This window comes from Eulemur rufifrons, chromosome 9 (assembly GCF_041146395.1).
Source record: "Eulemur rufifrons isolate Redbay chromosome 9, OSU_ERuf_1, whole genome shotgun sequence".
Lineage (NCBI taxonomy): Eukaryota > Metazoa > Chordata > Mammalia > Primates > Lemuridae > Eulemur > Eulemur rufifrons.
The window spans coordinates 2,067,357-2,089,534 of NC_090991.1; positions in this window are offsets into that span (position 1 = coordinate 2,067,357).

Here is a 22,178-nt window from a genome sequence, read left to right on the forward strand (position 1 = left end):
TCTACAGAGACCTTATCTCCAAATGTACTGAGAGTTAGGACTTCAATGTGTGAATTCAGAGGGAACACGATTCAGGCCACAACAGAGTCCTATCCTCAGAGAGGCCGAAGCAGGCTGAGGAGGACGCCGTGGAAAGCGTTTTGGTGAAGCCTAAGTCAGATTCCCCACCTCCTTAACTCCCAGAAGATAGCCCCTCTCCAGTTATGAAAATTCACTTTATTCCTTGAATTTTACTGAGGAAGAATCCCGATCCAGTTATTAATTTAGTCAGTGAGCTTCTGAGCAACAGGAAAGATGAATTTTAAATCTGGATTTCAGCAATGTCAGCATGTTGGTTGTACAGAGGGATCTCTTACCCCAGGTGTGTTTTTGCACCTTGAGACAGACATTCTAACACCAACAGTGTCATTTTCTAAATTTCCCAATATGGTAAGAAGTTTCTATCCCAACTTACTCTCCACACATTCCTCTACCTCTTGAAGAACGTGTATAACAGCTAATACCTGGGCCTGAAAGCCTGACCCTCACTGAACGCATATCTGCCACCAGGAACTTGAACCTCTTCAACACAGACAGCTGCCTTATCAGGACTTACAGGTCAAGTGTCATTTCCTGTTGCTACATCACAACCCCAAAACCCTGTAACTTGCTCCTAATGTTACCATGTTTTCTCTAATTATTAGTTGCTTACAATCTGTGGTATGCTGGAGAAGGTTAGAGCCAGCTGTACCAGCTCGCACTGGCTGAGAGCTGATTGTGCACATCTCTCCCCGACTCCACCTCCCATGAAGTCAGGTTGGCACCTTGAAATTGGCCACGGTCAACACAACGGGGGAATCAGTCAATGCCACAGATCAGGGCTCTCCACCAGCGCACCCCCACTCCCAGAGCTGGATGTTATGCACAGCTCGACTGCCTAGTGCTAATTTCTGTTTTATTCAGGGTGTCTTGGTTGCAAGGGACAGATACCTATTTACATTAGTTTGCACGCAAGGAAGTTTTATTAGAGGGGTGCAGATCTCAGACACTGCAATAGCCTCAGCATGAGTAGCCCTGGAGAACTCTGTGTTGGGAGTTCATGGACCTTCACCATGGGATGAGCCATTAGTGTGACTAGTCCCAGTTCCCCTGGTCTCTCTATCTCAGTTCAAAATCTTGAGCCTATGAATAAATTCCCCAGCAGGGGTTAGGAGAGAGCAGGAGCATGGCATAGTACAAATAGAACATCAGGTCTGGGTGAATGGTGAATGTGGGTTGGTAGGGAGACAGCGATTGCTTTAATTTAATTTAATTTATTTGTTGTTGTAGAGATGGGGTCTTGCTATGTTGCCCAGGCTGGTCTTGAATTCCTGGCCTCAAGTGATCCTCCCACCTTGGCCTGTGCTGGGATAACAGGTGTGAGCCACCATGCCCGGCCATTGGCATATTTCATTAATGTTGCTTTTAAGAATTTATTCTGGACCCTGCTTACCTCTTCAGCCCCAACTCTATCCTCTCCATGCTGTATTCTCATCTCCAGCTGTTCCCCAAACACTCTACACACTGTCTCATGTCTGCACCCTTGCAGTGCTCTTCTCTCTCAGCCTGGACAGGCCTCTGGATGCCCCTTCCCGAAGCCTCTGTTCTTAACTCGTGTATTTTCCCTAAACATTTCAGAATTCCTCCGAGCTATTTTATTGATTTTCACGAGAGGAAGAGTAGGATGATCCATGCAGGGAAAATAAACCCAAACTAAACTGTTAAAATCATAGGTGTTGACTCTCAGGTATAGCCAGCTGGGGTTGCAGCAGGTACAACAGACGGTTATCAAATGTGCCACAGGCTCCCACAGTCGGTCCCTGCTCTGTCGGCTGTGACCCTCCCTTTAACTCCTGCTGGAAAAAGCACATCAGAAGGCAGGTGAGTGAAAGCAGTATTCATACTGGGAAAACCTGAGATTGGCTCTCATTTTCAAAAAGAGTAAATTTGAAGCTTAGGTATTTACATTAATTATTTTATAATAAATTACAAGCGTTGGATTAGCTTCTGGTTAAAGCAAGTGGCATTGATAGGTGCTTTGGCGTTTTAAGCAGGCTTCGCAGGAAACAGCATTACTTGTACGAAGAGATTTTTCTCAGGCTCTGAGACAGCCGGGAGTTCCTTTGAGCAGGCAGTTGGGATGACTCACATCGGACTGCCTGTGTGTAGGTCCAGCCCTGTGGACGTTTGTGACACTCAGACACTAAGTACCCTGACATTCTGGTTCTCGAAACTACTCCCCACAGAACTATAGATCTGATGAAGAGATTTGTTTGTGTCCTGTTTCCTAAGAGAGGAACATTTTAAACCAGTTGTCCAGGAATTCTTCAAGACACTCTGTGAAGTGCTCACAGAATAAACAACTCTTGCTTTCTGCTTTACTCCTAGACTTTGCGTCAGAGAGTCTCAGTTTGAAGTCCAGGCTCTGGCCCCGATAGTTCTTTGAAATTTAGATTCATCAGCTGGTTGACAAAGGGGCTACATTGTCCCTAAAATACTTATCAGTTCTGACTTTCTGTAATGCCAATAGTTTTGATAACATTTATTGAGGTCCACTATGCTTCAGGTGTTGTCTGGCTGTTTTAAGGGTGTGCTGGTAGTAGCTCACTGACTCCTCTCAGCAATGCCTCGATGAGGGTAGTCTTTTTATCTCTGTTTTACAAGGAAGGAATTGAAAACAAATTGAATCAGTAACCTCTAAGTTCACTTTGTGACATGGAATTCTCGCTTTTGCGGTGTGGATCTGGAGGCCTCCTCTTCACTACGACGCTTGTCACAGAAAAAATGACTTAATGACAGTTGTTTAAGCACAGTAAGTGGAAAATAAAAATAAAACCCTAAGCCCCTCGACCAACAGAGCGGATCCCCTTTTGGCTAAGGGGACCCCAGGGAAACCTTAAAAACTGAGTTCCCTGCCATGACAGGATGTCACACCTGCCTCATTATACCCCCTCCTTGATAACCCCATTAGACCTTCCTTCCTAAGAGTTAAACAGAGGCTGGGCACAGTGGCTCATACCTGTAATCCTAGTACTTTGGGAGGCTGAGGCAGGAGGATCGCTTGAGCCCAGGAGTTTGAAGTTGCAGTGAGCCAGTGAGCTATGATGACACCACAGCACTTCAGCCCAGGAAACAGAGTAAGACCGTGTCTCAAAAAAAAAAAAAAAAAAAAAAAGAGAGAGTTAAACAAAAACGAGCCCTTGCTCCATTACTTGTTTCAGCTGGACTCCCCTCCATATTTGTGGTTTCCACACAACTGACCAACATTCCTTTCTGATAAGAAAATGGACTCGTTTTGGCCAGTTTACAGAGACTGCACGCAAGATGCCTCTGTCTCCTCAGTTTCACCTTTGCACGTGTAGAGCCAACTTGTAATATATTTAAATGTTAAATCTCCGCCCCCAAGGGAACATACAACATGTGTATTCATAACATGCATGTTTGCTTACTATGCATGCACATGCTTCCCACATCGTGGATATTCATAGCTCCTCCTATAACCTGTTGAATATGTATACTTAGCAGACTGGTTCAGCGTAAATTCCTGTGTCCCCTTCTGTCCTTTGCAGTGCCTGCTTCTGGTTCTGCTGGAGGCTACACCTCCCGGCCTGCAGGCTGTAACACTGTAAGAAATAAAGCTCTTCTTTCCAAATTTATGGACCTCATGATTCTTCAGTTGACATAAGGAAGACTTTTTGCAGGGCCATCGTGATAGGTGTAGGGACCACTGCAAGATAGTCTCACAGTGGGAGAGAAAGATTGGGCTCAACTCCAAATACAGCACAGGCAAGTGGGAATTTATAGCCAAGGAGCAGGGCGGGGGGTGGGGTGGTCCATGGGTGGAAAGTTACTAAAAAGAAACATCAGGGATAGGGGAATTCTGACTTCACAGGATTCTAGTTGAGGCAGGCCAGGGTGACCAGACATCACCTGGGGGATGATGGAGGATGAGGAATCTGATCAGATATGAAGAATGGGGGGTTCTGGTTAAACTGACTTAGCAGGCTTCTTTTGCTAAAACTGGATTTTACAAGTGTGAGGCTTAAGGAATTCACCCTTCCCAAAACTTTCATTCAAACCTCCTATAAAACCCACCACTCTCCTTTTCCTAGGGATGCATCAGGCACGTAGCCTTTGCCAGGCCCCTAGGGAGATAAAGGAATGGAATGCAAGAGGGGAACTTACTTTCCGTATCCCTCCTGATAAGGACAATGCTTACGCCTCCCGGTTGTTTGAAAAGAATTTATTACAGCGGCTGTTCTGGCCCAGTTGCTCACTCCGCCTGGAAAACCCTTTATAAAACCCAAGGCTCTGCCCTCCCGTGGGGTGGACTCTCTTTTCAGCCTCCACCCATCTGCACCCAGATGCTCAAATAAATAGCATTTTGCTACACATGAAACTTCATGTGTCTCCCTCTCTGCTGCAGACCTAACAACGAGGAAGTGCACAGATAGGCCTAGGAGAAGGTTTCAGGAGCCTCACTAAAGTTTGGCCAGCCAAAGAATCTTTGTCACACTGGATTCCAATGTTGTGAGGACATAATAGAGATGAGAAATAAGGCCATGAGCGAATTTATCGCTAACAAATCAATAGAAAATATTCATTCAAAAGTACATTTCTTTTATTTGGAGCGAAGTCATCTCATTTACTGATTTGGATTCTGCACATTTGCTTAGCAGAGGAATTAATTTCTTAAGAAAGAACAAAACTCCAAGGGGCTATTAAAATTCTCTTGCTGCATGAGAATTGGATTACAGATAATTTTTCTTGAAATAAGTGGATTATCAGGTTAGACTTAGACAACGGATTTTTTCCCTTTGTTCTTTACATTTAATATGGATTGGTTAGTTGATTGTTGTTATTATTAAATAGTTTATTCATGACCTCTGTGTGCCGGGTGGCGCTCTCACCTGCAGCACTTGAAGTTGTTCCTGGGGATCTCCAGGGTATGCTCATGAGGAAGACAAGTCCTGGCCCTGGCAGGGCATTTGTAGGCCCAGGGTTGGGGGCAGCCCCTGTACTTTTTCTTTCTTGCATTCTACTGCTTCCTCAGCTAGGGGTTCCATCACATGTTCCCCTGGATGCTGCAGCTACTGTCACACCAGGGGTCTGGAAGTGGGGAGAATCCTCCTCTTCCTCTCTGACACCTTTCCTTTTTTAGACAGGTGACACCAGTACTTCCTCCACGAGACCGGGAGCTTTCAGGCATACAGATCTTGCAGATTTTAGTCTCTTTGAAAACCAGGCACGAGTTTGGAGGGCTAAGCTGCAAGCACCAGCTTGCCGTATGCACGGTGATTTTTCTCCTCTGATCTAGAAGTCCTTGTCATGGGTCACATTGCCTCTCCGACATGTTTCCTTTCAACTTAGTTTTGCCTGGACCCTCAGGCATTATGAAAATAGGTTTCTGGACAGCAGTCCCCAAATTGTGTTAGGCATGCTTGGACATGCCTGAACTTGAAGTAGAAACAGCTTCAGCCCAGGATGGGGATAACAGAACAAAGCACATAAAGTCAATTTCCTAAAAAAAAGATGTATTTGTTTTAAATTCAATTCCAGCTTATATCGCCCTTCCCCTCTGCAAATTTTAAAACCAATTTGTCCGAAGGAAACTGTTGACTACATTGAATATTTAAAAAAAAAAAAGTATATTTAGCTTGTTTAGAAAAGAGATATTTAGGTTTATTTGTTTGTTTTTGCCTGGCGATAAGTATCAGCTTCCTGAGCCCTGCATGTGGGGTGGGACGCCAAGGCCAACAGATCGGCCAGAGGCAGCTCTCAGCCAGCGCTCCCATTTTTGGCCCTGTCCTACAGCCCCTTCTCCCCCCACAGGCTGCACTGCATAGAGCATCTTGTCCTCTCTGCCAGCGCTCAGGCATCCCCTCCGAGTCTTCTGGAACTTTGTTGAAATTGACAACTTTCCCTCTCCTGTTCTTTTAATTGCTTGAGGTTAAGGCTTCCCTAACTTCTCATTTCATTTCAGAGAACTATCAGGAAGGCACCAAAGGTCTTGAGCTGGAAGACTGCCTTTGGGTTTTGCAGAGAGGAGAGGCAGAGGGAGAGCGCGTTCTACGCAGAGGTGCCCTCCCAGCACCTAACATGCTGCAGAGCGGTCTCAACAGCCATGCCAGTGGCCTTCAGACACCCTCGGCTCACCTCATGGCCATGTGAAGCTGACGCATGTGTGATATACACGTCAACTAATTTCTGTTATTCTTTTGTTCATCTGTCTTTTGCCAGCCAGCCTAGTTTACAGAGCCCCAGCTGGAGAAACGAAGATGGGGAGAGGAAGAAGATTATTTTTTTCCCTCCCCTACAGCTTTCTCTGGTTGGTCCTAAGATGGAAACAGGGACAAAAATTAGGGAAGCTGTCAGTTATCAGTCAAGTCCTGGTGATATTGGGCCAATTGTAGAGGGGTTATTGCCTGGATTCCTGGATTGCTGGTGAAGATCAGCAGTCCGATTTCCTGCAAGTCTGACTCACAGCAGGTTTCCTGGTTATTGTGGGTAAGGGCTTGGTTTCCTGGGTAAGCTCCTGCAGGTTGTGGGTCAAAGGTCTATTTATATATATGGTCATCGTTTATTTATATATTCAACCTGTCATGACTATGACTGATTTGGAAATTTTATTCATCTTGTGTTTTCAAGAATAATAGATACCATTTTTTTTTTTGTTAATGTCAGGCATTTGAGACACGTTATCTCTTCTAACCACCACCTCCACCCCTCAGTGGGTAACAATTATCCTGTTTTTCAGCTGAGAAAACTGAGGCAAAGAGCATGAATAATACCTTGAGAGTGGCACAGCTAAGCTTTGTACCTAAATCTGAGTCTTGTGACGCTCAGCCCTGCCCCCACCAGTATGACAAGAACTTCTTACGCAAAGATGAGCTATTGCAGCAGACAGACGTCCGGCTGCCTGACAGATCAGGTGGGCACGAGTCCCCCAGTGTGGCTCCGTGGTCTGCCTGCCCGAGCGGGCTTTCCCGCTAACCCACAGTTAGTTCCAGTTCTCCTTTCACCACTTTTATCTTTTTGTATTTTTTCTTTATTGTGGCAAAATACACATGCCATTTGAATGCATATGATTCAGCAGCATTAAGTACATGCACATCTTGTGCAAACCCACCAGAGCTTCGTCAGCGTCCCACGTGGGAGCCCGTGCCCACTGGCAGCCACTCTCCACTCACCCCCGCCCTGCTGCCCCGGGCAGGGGAGGAAGCATGTCCTTTCCTCTCCCTGCCTTCAGGGTAAAAACAGATTAATAAGAGAAGAGCATACAAGTGTGTTTAACATAAGTTTTATGTGACAGTGGCTTTCCTAAGGAAATGACATGAAGAAACATCTAAACCTGAGGAGTTTAATGCTGGGTTTGATGAAGAATGGAGCGTCAAGGAGAAATATGACAGGGCAAAAGGGTGTGATCTGGTGGTAATAAACCAGGGGACTCTTAGCAAGGCCTGTGTGTTCACATTCTTCTGTGGGCCTGTGTCTTCAGGGACAAGGATGTTTCTGTCCTCTGGGTATAGGAGGGCAGCTCGCACACAAGCTCCTATGGCCTGTTCTAGGGAAGGTTAGAAAACCCTCCCTGCACGCGTCCTTTCTGAAACTCCTTCAGCTGGAACTGTGCAATAGGGCAGGTTGGCATTCTGCGGGGCAACGTGTCCTGAACTCCGGCACCCGGGAACCACTGATCTCCTTTCTGCCTTTATGGACCTGCCTGTGCTGGATATTGTATTGAAGGGAATCCAGTCATCAGAGGCCTTTTGTGTCTGGCTTATTTCACTTTGCCTAAGATTTTCAAGTTTCCTCCGTGTGGCAGCGTGTGTAGGCACCGCACTCCTTTCTAAGGCTGAATCGCAGTACCCTGAATGCACACGACCCGTTTGCTTACACCTTCATCTACCGACAGCCACTCGGCCTGTTGCCACCACTTGCTCTCGTGAATAGCGATGCTATGGACACAGCTGTGCACATTTTTGTTTGGACTTTCAGCCACTTTTGCTCTGCACTCTCGGGGAGCTCACTGAGCAATCACCCCCTGCTTCCTCCTTGGAGCCTAGAAGTCCAGCCTGCGGCCATCCGTCTTCTGGGGCCGGCAGGGCAGGCTGCGGACGGGGGCGGGAAGAGCCACAGGAAATCCCCGGAGTGATCTCCACGCAGGTGCCCCTCCCGTGACCGCAAGTTAGACCTTGCAAACTGCCCGAGGATGGAGACCTCTTTGGCCTCTAAGTTTGCGTGCAGAATGTTTCCTTAGGCTGCGTGCCCAACCCTTTCCCCCGCCTGTCAAACTACTACTCACCTTTCATATCACGTTCAAATGTCACTTCTCTGACTTATGTTCCAGGAAGCATTCCTTTGGGCATAAGATACTGAAAGGTGGTATAAATCCTAAGGAAATTCATGAGCACTCAAGGATAGGAGCTGTTGTGTAACCATAGGCAAGAAGTTGAGAGCTACCAGGACCCAGGCTGCCGCGTTCTCCATGCCCCTCCCTCCTCCTCTTCTCTCCACCTCTCAAGACCATCTACAGCCTTTCTATGTCATCATTGTCCTTCAGCTTCAGTGACAGCTTTCTGGTGACATCTCTTTCTGTCTCCTTGTTAATCCAATACATGGATTTCTGGCTTCACCATGGGGGGTCCTCTTAGGTAACGTGTTCCCCCTCCTGGCCTTTGACCCCTGAAACCAGGGGCGTATGACCCCCTGCTCCCTGTGGGGTGGCTCTCCGGGCATATGCACCAGAATCCCCCAAGCACATGTAATGTCTCCTGGTTTTGTGTTCTTACAGCTCTTTGTAATGTAGGCACGTAAAGAAGTGACAATGTTAAAATGCCACAGTTGCTCCAGGACAACAAACTAACACCGCACAGCGGGGACTGTTTGGGCTGTGATGCTATTTCCAGCACAGTAACTGGCATATAGTTGTTTCATGCTTAATCTGCTTTAAAAATACAGCATTGGATGAGATCAAACTACCTAAGTTTTTCCAAATGTATGAGAACATGTTGAAAGGCGACGTCAGGGAATTCCAAATTAGCGGTTGCCTTTAGGCTAAGATTTGAGAGCACAGTGGGTTTAAAGATTTGTTTTGCATACATGATTGGGCTGCTTCAAAGCAGAGAGATGGGGGTGTCATTTCTTAGTCCCGGGGTGTGAGACACTGGGATATAGAGAGTGCAGAAAGGCGGTTCTGGCTGGCACGGAGCCCTGCAAAGAATTCATCTGTCCAGTTCAGAGACAGCAGCGGGCAGGCTGGCGTCAGCCAGCGCTGCGCATGCGCACAGAAAACTTGTTCACCACACCATCCCCCTGCTTGCAGGAGCCCGTACGTTGCAGCTACCACCAGAAGCTTCGTTAGGCTCCTCCTCTGGGTCAGACAGGCAAGGAAACTGAAACGTGGACTGTCCCATAGCAGTCTAACCCTTGTTTAATGTGGTTGGGACTTACTGTGTCTAATGTGGTTGAATGTGGTTGAATGGGGAAAGGAAATTATTGGCAGTGGGTTTGGCTGGGAATGAAACTAGCCAAATAGGCGTTTTATCCTAATAATGATCAAATGCTGTTGTTCCTAGTCCTTTTACTTTCAAATCAGTTTCTGTCTGGCCTGCAGACTCTGAGGCTGCCTTCAGGGAGGAACGATGCAAACATTTCAAATAAAAAGATTAGGGCAATATTGACACGGCAAAGATGCTTCTCAAGGGACACTGGGTTCAAAGATGTGGATGCAGTCAGCTTGGCCCACATGGGCGCTGCTCTGTGAAGATGCAAAGACAGACCTGGACCTCCCAAGGAGAAGTACTTGGACCAGGCAGTGGGAAGTGCAGATGGGGTCTTTGGGATGAGAACAAGTGGAAGATTCTCTTCTGGGACTTTGTTTCCATTATTTCCCAAAAATGTGGCACAAAAATCAATGATGATATAAGAGAATATCTTAGTATGAAGTGCTGTGCATTAATTTTAATGTGTATTAAAAATCAGTATAACTTGCATGTGAAGTGTATGATTCCACTGATGTTTTTAAGATCAGTTTAAAGTAGGCAAAGCCTTGGGAATCCACTTTATGCAGAACGTATGGCTTAGAGGCTTGGTGTCAGGGCATGTTCATCAGTATTTTACACCTTCTGTAGCTTAACTTCTGTGACAGTATTTGTAGATGTTTCAATAGAATGAATTGCCATTGCTGTGCTACCCCTCCACGACAAAGCTTTCTTCAGCCCCCCATTCTGGGAAGAGCAGGCTCTGATGGGGAAGACAGTTGAGCCCACTCTCCCAGAACGGGCACCTGAGCAAAGGTGCACTGCTCTCAGTGTGCCCAGACTGCACTGTGGCACCGGCCCCCAAAATCATGCCACAGTGAACCAAGGAAAGCCAGTGTCCCTGCTAACATGGGACACCCAGCTGAGCCCTCTGGAAATGCAGATGAGGAGGCTAACACATGCTTGAGTTAGGGAATGCTTCTTTTTAGCTATTTAAAAATGTATTTTATTTTTAATTGGCAAATAATAACTGTGTATATTTATGGCGTACAACACAAGTTTTGATGTATGTTTGCATTGTGGAATGATCAAATCAGTCTAATTAGCTTATCCATCACCTAATATAGTTTTTGGTGGTGAAAACATTTAAAATTTACTCCTTAGCAATTTTGAAATATACAATGCATTGTTATCTATTATAGTCACCATTCTGTGCAATAGATCACTAAACCTTATTCCTCCTATCTAGCTGAAAGTTCGTACCCTTTGCTCAACATCTCCCCTCTCTCCAACCACACCCCTCCCCCAGTCTCTGGTGACCACCGTTCTACTGTCTATTTCTATGACAGCAACTTTTTTAGCTCATGCACTTAAGTGAGATTATGCAGCATCTGTCCTTCTGTGCCTGGCTTATTTCATTTAGCATCATGTCTCCCAGGTTCATCCGTGTTGTTGCAAGTGACTCATTTCCTTCCTTTTTAAGGCTAAATAGTATTCCATTGCATATATACACCACATTTTCTTTACCTGTTGATCTATTGATAGACACCTAGGTTGCTTCTGTATCTTAGCTATTGGGAACAGTGCTGCAATGAACATAGGAATGCAGATATCTCTTGGGCGTACTGATTGCATTTCCTTTGGATATATATATACTCAGCAGTAGGATTGCTCGATCATGTGGTAATTCTACTCTTAGTTTTCTGAAGAACATCCATACTGCTTTTCATAGTAGCTGTATGTTTAATTTTTTTTTTTTGGTAAATTATTAAGGTTTCTCATTTCGAGTATTACTCTAGCATTATTTTTTAATTAAATTTTTAAACTTAAGAGCATTATTTTGTGCTTTATCCCATATACTATTTTGGGCTGCTTCTCAACTTTTGACCACATGATTCTACTTTTCAAATTGCAATATTGAGGCAGTTAAAAATATGCTGCCCCAAAATATAACACTGGCATATTGACCATGTAAGTTAAAGGCACTTGACAGACAGCAGAGGCAAGAAGATCACTCTGGTCTTCATGCTGTTTCTTGAAAGCAGGAGATGAAATTCCCATGTGAAAGACACCTCCCCCCCCATACCAAAAGAAATAACATTCTTCTCTTCAAGGATGTGTAGTTAAGACTGAAAGAATTCTGTACAGACTTTGTTAAAATAACTGTTATCTTTTAAGTCTCTCCACATAATTTAGCTGCTTCTTTACAACTTATTATTCTGTTTTCAATTCAGCATGTAAATGTTTGAGTTTAAATACTTCTTTAGGGCTTCATTTCCTTAGGAGGGCTCCTGTGCCATGTAAAACTTGTACTGAATAACTCTGTGTGCAGGCATACCTCGGAGACAGCGTGGGTGAGGTTCCAGACCACTGCAGTAAGCAAATATTGCATTAAAGTGAGTCACACGAACTTTTTAGATTCCCAGTGTGTATAAAGGTTATGTCTACACTATACTGAAGTCTATGAAGTGTGCAACAGCTTATGTCTAAAAAAAAAAATGTACATACTTTCACTATTTTCCTTTTTTTAAAACTCTTGGCAAGCTATGATGTATATTGTATATACCTTCATTAATAAATAGTTTATTGGCCGGGTGCGGTGGCTCACGCTTGGAATCCTAGCACTTTGGGAGGCCGCGGTGGGAGGATTGCTTGAGCTCAGGAGTTCAAGACCAGCCTGAGCAAGAGCGAGACCCCCATCTCTACTAAAAATAGAAAAATGAGCCAGACATGGTGGCGCACGCCTGTAGTGGGAGGCTGAGGCGGGAGAATCGCCTGAGCCCAGGAGTCTGAGGTTGCAGTGAGCTATGGTGACCCCACTGCACTCTACCTGGGGCGATAGAGGGAGACTCTGTCTCAAAAATAAAAATTTTATTGCTAAAAATGCTAATGAAGCGAGCACATGCTGTTGGAAAAATGGCACTGAAAGACTTGCTTGGCTTGGGGTTGCCAAAAACCTTCAATTTGTAAAAAAACATATCTGTGAAGCACAATAAAGCAAAGCGCAATAAAACGAGGTGTGCCTATACTTTTATCCTGTTAATCTATTTTATGTCAGTTTAATTCTTGGGCCCAGCTGGGACCTAAGAGGATGGAGGTGGCGCTTTGCCTCCCCAGTGTTATGAGTATAAAGTTTCCTGTCAAAATACATTTAAGGTTTTTTTTTAAGGTAATATGTTTTAAGAAAAATGTTGAGAAAATGATAGAGCGTCTAGGCAGGAATGTGATACCTGGGGTGTCCAGGTGGTGTGTGGATGTAGCAAAGATCCAGAAGGTGGCACAAAGAACCACTTCACTGTGCCCCTTCACCTCCTTCTGGTTCGGAAGCTCTGTGTGTCCTTCGAGGCCAAGATCGAATCCCCCTCTACCTATCTCAAACCCCAGAGCAGGCGTTTCCCCATGAACTTCAGCAACACCGTCCGTCCCATCAGTTCCCAGGGGGTTCATATGGTGGCGGTCCCATATGGTTAGTCCCGTTTCTGTGTCCTCAAGTCCTGTCTTTCCAACAAGACCTAAAACTCCTTGAGGGGAAGGATGGGGGTCTCATATATACAGCTCCACGTGGGGGAAAAGAAATCTCTCTCCTCACCCATCGCTATGCTCATGGCTGAGGCCCCTATAACAAAATCCTGATTAAGAAGAGAAAAGCGTAACCCATTTCTTTCATAAAAGTTTTACCTGACATGGGAACCTTCAGAAATGAAGATCCAGAGAAATAGGTAAACCTGTGTATTCTTTTATGCCTGGTGTTTGATGGGGAAATAGAGAGTCGGAGAGAAGTATGATTGGCTAAAAGAGAGTATGTAATACACTGGGGGAACTTAGCAAGGTCTGTTTGTTCAGATTCTTCTCTGTGGCCCTGTCCTCAGGCACAAGGATGTTCCTTTCCCCTGGGCACAGGGCGGGCCCCTCTTGAATGAGGGTCTCAGCACCTGCTTCAGGGGAGAAGGATGAGGGGAAGGTGGGAGTGACCTTTCTGTTTGTGCTGTTTTCTCAAATGCTAAGGTGCCGTATTTTGGGGTTGTGTGTCCTGAACCCCATCACCCCCCCACCCTTCCTCAACCCACAGTCACTGGTGCTGCTTAATGATCCAGGCAAATTCCTTACCCTCCCCGAGTGTCAGTTTCCCCATCTATAAATGGGGGTAATAACACTCGTACTTCATTGCTGCCAGGATGAAGTGAGATGACGCTGTCAAGCACTTACCACAGAGCCCGTGAACCCCGCACAGGGGAAGCAAAAAAAAAAAAAAAAAAAAAACCAAACGGTGGCTGACACAATTAATACGCCCTTGCAGGGCTCGACAAACGGACACAGCACTCTGTTCTCCCAGATCGTTAAATTTTAGTCTTAAATAAAATAGCTAGAGAAGGAAAAGCTTTTAGGGAGCCAGTCTGAGAAAGAGACAGTAAGTAACAGTTTGTTTCTCAGAGGGCACAGTCTCCCCAGAGTATGCGCAGGAATTTACTAGGCAGAGCACACACACACACACACACACACACACGCGCGGCACATTCAGCACAGCCTAGCTGTATATTAAAACTTCGGGGGTGTCTGAGTTACTCAGAGCACTGAGCCAGCTATTTTGGGCATAGAACCTATAACAAGCCTCCCTGTAATTGAACAAAATGTGTCCTTTCTCTGGGTGAAAATTCCAAAACTCAAAGTTTTAAAGTGATCTTACTTTATTGTCATTTTTTTTTCTCAACAGAAGACTTCGAGGTGTGAACTGAAAGTTGTTATTCCTCCCTTGAGTTTGACTGGGGGGATTACCCAGCCAAGGCCGGTACCCTGCAATGAATGGGCATACTATGCCTTCCATTAAACGTTGTGGCTGTTAATTAAAAACGTGATCGTGGGTCTTTATGGAGACATTGTTTAGGTTTTCTTTAGCTGTTAACACGTAATAAATCATTTTAAAAGGACCTTTCCCCTTATTGCTTAATGGTTAGTGCATTTAAAAAAAGGGATTTGAAAATAAAACTAGGATTAAATTTAGTGTTTGACAAGGTGCTAAGGGGCTCGCCACCTCGGCTGGGATAAGACAAGAGGGCTTTACTTGGTCTTGATCTGCTACTGCCGTTCTCGTCTCACTAACTTCGACCTGGCTTGGTTGATTCAAAGGGCAGGGCGACTTTGGTGCCAAAGTTTAACTTGCAGGTATCAGGAACATTTGCCTCCAACAGCCCACCCGGCCCCACCTTCCCTTTATCGTCTTGCAATTGCAAAGCATGCGATTTCTTCTGCGGAGGAGAAAAGCCTGCTTTTTTATGAACTCGCCAGTCATGCCATAAAACAAGGAATGGTGTGGGTCGCGTGCGGGCGCATGTGAATAACCCATAAATGCAGAAGCCAGAAGCCCTTGCCCTGCTTCAGTCTTCCCAGGGCGGCTTCCTGGAGAGCGGAGCAAACAGCTGGCACCTTGGCTTCCAGTCCTCTTGGGGTTCTGGGCTTCCAGAGACAGGGCCCAGCATGAGTCTGACTGGTGCTCACCAACAGTCCTGATTTGTTGGGCTGCTCTTAGGGCCCAGCATGAGTCTGACTGGTGCTCACCAACATTCCTGATTTGTTGGGCTGCTCTTAGGCCTGTGGGTCGGTGCAGTCAGTGGACACAAGACTTCATGCCAGGAGATGTGTCACCTCGGCCGTGCAACACGCCCTTTCGGAATGCCCGTGCTCGGCATTCCTCTGCGAAGTAGGAAAACCGTCCTCCGTAGGGGTATTGTGAGATGACACGTGTGAAAGTGTTTTTGCAAATTGACAGTCACCAAGCAAATAGAGATGATGATGATGCCACCAACTCAGTTTCACAGTCATTTTCAAAAAATCATGTCTCTGCCAAATTTCTAGTCAGTCGTGAAGATGGTTTCAGCTGTCTGCGTCCTGCCTGCTAATGGGATTTCCAGGTAGAGCCAGGCGTCGCGTTTGCTGCTGGCCGATGACCTCGCCTTGAGCGACGTTTCCCTGGCCGGGAGCTCCGGGCTGCAGTGCCCCGGGCGGCCGGTAGAGGGCGACCCGCCCCTCCGCGCCGCGGCACCCGGGCGCGCCACCCCTGGCCTGGCCTGTCGCGTCCCGGCTGTGACCTCCGCTCCCGTGTGCCACGGAGACCACACACAGGGCGGGCGGTGGTTTTCGTCGTGTTTGCGGAAGGGGAAGGGAATGTAAGAGGAATTCTCCAGAACTTACAGAATGCCAGACTTCATTCCTGGTTTATCCCGGATTCAACCCGGGGTCCATCCGGCGCAGGTCCCACCTCCCGCGACAGCTCTGGCCTGACGTGGCCCTGCCCAGTGTCTGCCTCAGTTCCCTCTGTGTCCCTTCTCCCTCCCCTCAGAGGACAGGGGTGGTCTCGTTTCCTCCGCGCATTTTGATGGAGACAGTAGCTTCCCCCCAGCCTGTGACTCCGGCACTCACCTCGGGGTGTCACTCAGCAAGCGCTGCTGCCTTTGACGTTGGTGACAAGAGCCTCCCAGCAAGTCTCGAGGGCGCCCGAGCTTGGGATCCCGAGGGTGGCCGAGCGCCCTCCACCTGCGGCAGCTTGTTCCATCCTGGGGGGCGCTTTGCGTTCCCTGCAGCGCAGTCCCGGGCCACCCTTCTCTCTGGAAGCCTGCGAAGTGAACCCCATGATTTTTCTGAAGTGCAAAGTGAACCTCATCATTTTTCTGGAGGACAACAGCCCTTAAATTATTTGGAGACAGTAACCATATCTTGGGTGTTCTCTTTTCCAGGTTAAAAAAAAAAAATCCCCGTTTCCTTCAACTGTTCCTGCTGTGGCCTAGTTTCGCCACGCTGGCTGCTTGCCTCTGAATGGTAGCAATAGTAACAATAATAGTAGGCAAAGCTAACTTTTATTGAGTGCCAACAGCAGGTACTTGGTAAGCATAAATTGTGATTACAACACTGTTACATTCCCAGTAGTATACTGTTTAATGCTATCATTTGATAAATCTTCTCTATAATAGAAGTATAAAACATATGCAATGTAAAATGAAACAAAATTTCATTCTTTCCTCAGTACTCCAGTCCCAATTCTTAGGGGGCACCTGCCAAGAGTTTGGGTGTATGTTTCCAGATATTTTCTATGCATATGCCAGTATACATTTATATATGCATAGTTTTCTTCCCCTATGAATGGGATTATACTAATGGGTATAGATATATTTTATTTTTTCCCCACACAGTAATACACCTGAGACATCATTCCAGCCTTTCCATATCAGAAAGTAGGAGTCTGTCTCATTGTAAAACTCTTTTTATTATAGATGCCCTTATATACAATTTTTGTTACATGCATGGCTATGGCATATATATAATTATTTGTCACAGAAATATTTGATACAATCAAGAATAAATGTAATGCATATGTAATTTGTGGAGCACAATAATAGAATGAGCACCTGTGACTCTACCGCTGAGCTTGAGAAACACCCGGTGAACGACACCGTGGAAACGCCCTGTGTGCTCCTTCCTCCCCGTTCTCGCTCCACCTCCCCACCAGGGGCCCCAGTTACTCTCTTGCTCTCCTTACTCTTTTAGCATGGATGTATTCGTCTCCAAGTAATGCCTTTTTTTTTGACCATTTTTATTAACTTAAGAATGGTATCATGTTGAGATCTGTGATTTATTTTTTTATTCAATATTATGTTTCTGATATTCATGTCAATGTATTTAGCCCTATTTAATTTCCACTGTTGAATAGTACTTCATTGTGTCACTATACAACTATTTATCTACCAAAATGTATGTGATTTTGCATTGTTCTTTGTTTTCTGCTATGACAAACAATGCCATAAAGATTGTACGTCTCCTGTTGCATTCCTTAAAGATATCTATATTGTATGGTTGACCATAATTAATTATTCCTTTGTGTGTGTATATATATATATATGTGTGTGTGTGTGCGTGTGTGTGTGTGTGTGTGTGTGTCTATATCTGTTCTTCTGGAGGTTGTCTCTATACAGATAAAGAGCATGTTTATGTTAATTTGGAAGAACCCACCCTAATCACTATTATCTTTCTGTTTGACAGATAAGAAATTTCATCACTTTTATCACCACCAGTCCTATCCCCTAAGTACAGCATATTTACATTGTTGCCAATCTTCTTCTTTAGTCGCATCTGCAAATTCGAATGTTATCCTTCAATCCCCGTTTCTTTTTCTGGCAACCACAGGAGACATCTCCATTCAGTAGTATCAGGAAATTGCCTGTCTTATCCTTTTCTCTACTCATTCTCCTCCCCTTGTAACTCCCAAACTTAATTCACAGTACTTTTAAGTTTCTATTATCAAAGTTTATAATATTTACATTTTGTTATGTAAGCAGGGCTGTCGCCCATGGCTTAGCTAGAGTTGATTCTAAAAGTTGAAAACCAACCCACAGCACTTGTCATCTTACAGATATGCAATTATTATTCTCTGCAGAACCAAGTAACGTGCTGTGATTACATTTCTGTTATTATTTGTGGAATGTGATGATCCTTGTGCCACTCACAGGAGAATCTTTCTCTAGGTTCAAGTTCAAATGGGGTCTGCTTTTTCTCCATTCCATTGATTGCCTTTATCATATTCTCAAAATTTCCCCAGTTCTCAACCCTGGGAGATATTCCATCAATTTCTCCTGTTCTGCGCCCCCATCTGAATTGGTTGTAATCTAGGCCTGTTGCTGTCATCCTGAGAATTCTCTTTACTCCGCTTCTGGGTTGGATTTATTGTCTATAGATTCTATATCTTTTCCTATCTGGGCTTATTCTCTTGTTTTGCAAGTAATATCCTAAGAATAGGTTCATTGGAGGTAAACTTTTTGAGTCCTTCAGAATTCTGAAAAATCTTTATTTTACCCTTACATTTGATCAATGCACAAATCAACTGGAACATAAAGCAAATTGAGGTTAATCAATTTGTTCATAAAGTCACTTATTTAACAAACATTGAATGAGTCTCTACTGTGTACCATGCACTAGAAATATAAATATGAATAAAGCAAAATTTTGCCCTGGAGTTGTTCATAGTGTACTGGGAAAGGTCAAGTATACACGCTTAATTACAATATGATGAGGTAACTGCCCTCACAGCAATATGAAATAAAATATTGAAACAGGTGCTCCAGATAATGAGTGTAAAAGCCAATAATAAGTAAAAAGATGTGATTACTAGCATTTTTTAAAAAAGAAATTGCTACATTTTAAATGTTTGACATGTCTCATTTAATTCTTACAACAGCCCTGTGGGATAAACTCTTAATTACTCTATTATTCTACGGCCCAGTAAAAGAACATAAAACTGTGGTGGTGTCCTTAGAGAGGGTTTTCTGGAGAAGGTGAGGTAGGAACATAGTCTTGAAGGATTTTCAACCTTTGAATAAACATAGACAATGTCGGGGACAGGATGCCTAGTTAAACTCCTGGCAGTAGTTGAAATGTATCAAATTCCTTTTTTTTTAACCTTTAAAATAACTTTCCAAGCACAAGGAAATTTCTTAATGGGGATTATTCCTTGTCTCCTCCTCCAGGGTTATGTAATGACCCTGAAGGGTCAGCTGGCCAGACACCAGAGAGTTCTTTCTCTTCTTCCCTGCGCCGTGGCGATGGCTGGGATGCTCATCCTTCGTGTCCACCTGGCCTCGGAAGCTGGGAGGTTCTGCTGCTGCTGTTCTTCCTGGAGGCTGGGAACCTTATCGGGCACTTTCCCTGGGTTCACACCAGCCATTCTGCGGTCTGGCCACATCCTACCCCAGAGGATCGAGTGGGTCCTCATTGCTAAAGTGACCAACATAGTACAGTCTGGGAAACGGCTCTCCCCTTCTCTTCTGGTGGCCTTTAAAATCTCTCTCTCTCTCTCTCAGTCACACACACATACCTCTCTTCTTTCTGTGAACCCCAGACACACGGCCTTTTCCATGAATTCAGGCTCCTAAAAAACATGTGGATCTGTTGACTTAAAGCAACTTCTGTTTTCAGCTTTGCAAAAGTCTCGAAGGCGGGAAAAGATGAAGGGAGAGCATAGAGAAACAGAAGTTCTGGGGGTTCTGGGGGCGGCTGTGTGGGCACGGCCACACTGGGGCGGAGTGTGGCCATGTCTGGAAGGTGCACGGGTTGTAGGAACGCAGCAGCGCCCGTCCGTCTGTCCCACACGGCCTGCAGCTGTTTCCACGCTGCAGTGGAGCATCGAGGAGCTGTGGCAGGGACTGTCTGCTGCAAAAGCCTGAAGTATTTATTACTTGCTTTGTGGACCCCTGCTCTGGATGAACGATTCATCTCCTAGATGCACTTAACTCCCATAGGTGTGTTCTAGAAGACGCATTCCCTACAGCACTGTTTGTAATGGCAAGAAACCCGGAAACAACACAAATGCTTTTCTATCAGAGAACGGATAAATGCCTTATAGTGTAGATTCATGCTCTGGAACACAACAAAGGAAAAAAATGAGTGAACTAGGGCCGAATATAGCAACATAACTACAAATCCCCCAGACAAAATGCTCAGAAGATACGTATTCCTCATGATGCACTTTTTAAAGTTTTAATAAAATCAAAAGGCATTATACACATTGTTTACCCAAATATGTACATAAATAGCATGTGTCTCTGTGTGTATATATATCTATATAAAAATATGTATATTATATATAGAGAAAGGGAGAGAGAGGGAAGCAGGCAGACATTTGTGTAGAGTTTAAAAAAACACAAAACATTATACATATTGTTCATGTATACATTTATGTTTATGTATGTATTTGTGTGTGTGTGTGTGTGTGTGTGTGTGTGTAATCTCCTCTGGAAAAGGGAAGGAATAGCATTGGTAATGGGAACAAAACATACTCTATCTGTAATATTTTATTTCCATTATTTTAAAAAAATCTGAAGCTAAGATGGCCAACAGTTAACATTTGTTAATTCTGGGTAGTGGGTACACAGATATGTCACTATCTTTTTTTCCTGGTATTTTAAAAAGCTCCTTAAAGAAAACCCACTAAGGGCCTAGTAACTGGTTTGAAATGTAGGCCATGAGAAGGAGGAAGGTAAGAGGAAGAAAAAAGAAAACGAAACACACATTAACGATCCTGGGACATGCTTGTGACTTTCTTTCCTGGTTCACCTTCAGCTCAGTGGGGAGCACCGTGGGACGGATCCCCTCTCGCGTCTTTCCTTCCGAATAAATGCTCAAGGGTGTCTGACGTCCTGGTGACATTTCTTTCGCAGAAGCCCTGCCGTTTTACTGCAGCTTCGCTCCAGCGAGGATGGCGATGCCGTTTCACGGTGGAGGCCTCGGGCCTGCTTGGCCTTCTGTGCGTGGACCCAGAGCTGGCTCTGCCGTTGGCTGGGCCCCCTCAGCTGGCTCCAGGTTTAAGCATCCTCGGAGGATGTCCCCTGGTCCTCCGCGATGACCCTGCCGCTCTGAGGGCCCCAGTGGGGGGAAACTGTGTGTATTTATGTCTCCTGGATCATCAGAAGTGTCTGTAGGGTACTCTAAAACTGGTAGAGTGAAAACAGAGTCATTTGAGCTTAATTAGTTTTGTAAGAGATGCTCCCGAGGCTAGTCAGGCTCTCTGCGTTTCGAGAGCAGTTTAACTCTGTTAGCATCGGTGGAGGAGCCCTGGATGCCAGCTTAGGCCGGCTTAGACGTGAGAAATCTGAAGCATGAAGCTTTTTTTAAAAAGTGGTATTTGGCCTATCCTACCTCTTGAAAAGTTGAAAAAGCAAGTATAGTACACTTCTATGTTTCATCAACTTGGACAGAATCGCCGGTTAAGTAGAATTTAAAGGAGCTTTGCGAGAAAGCAGGAGTGTTGTCTCTCAAACCCCAAGGGAAGGGAGCCTGGACACCACTAGACGTGAATCCTTGTCCTTAGGTCTTCAAATTTCAAAAGGTTTAGGGAAGAAAGAGCTGTTATTCCAAATCTAAAATCATTATAAGGAACGGTAGCCCACAAAGGATAAAATGCCTTCAGAGATTAAATTCTGACAATATGATTAGAAATGATTTTTGATAAAGAAGGAAAGGGGGAAATAGCTCTGAAAATCAATATGGCTAGACTTTCTGATTAATTCTCATTTTAAAAGAACATGAACAAGAGATATAAGGGAGGGATGGTCCGAAGGACAAAGGAGGAAGAGCAGCTGGCATCAACGTGTGAAGGTAGAAAAGGCTGGTTTGGGAAAAGCTCCAACCCAGGAGCTTCCTAAGGTGCATTCAGACAGGACTTATAAGGAATGTACAAGGCCTCTCCTTGGGGCAAATGTAATAGAGATAACAGACAAAATAGAATGACGCCAATATTTTTGAAACTTATTTTTATTGTGTTTTCTGCATTTCCTAATCTCCAAATTGGAAAGAAATTGAAAATTCTAAAATTGGGAATTGAAACTCTATGGGATAGTAATCATACTATTTTAATTTTTATTCTTTTTCAGGTTTTTGTTATCAGAATCATTCTTGTTCTAAAAATTGAGTTAGCAAGTTTTCTATCTTTTCTATGCTCTGAAATAGTTTCATTGACCTAAGAGTTAACTATTCCTTGAACGTTTGAAAGAATTCATTTATAAAGCTAGTTAAGACTGGGATGCTTTGTCTGTGTAAGTCTTCAACAATTTTCATTACTATTTCTTCCCCTGTTATTAGGCTTTATAAGTTTTCTATGTGTTTTGTGTCAATTTTCATAATTTGTGTTTTCCTAGAATATTT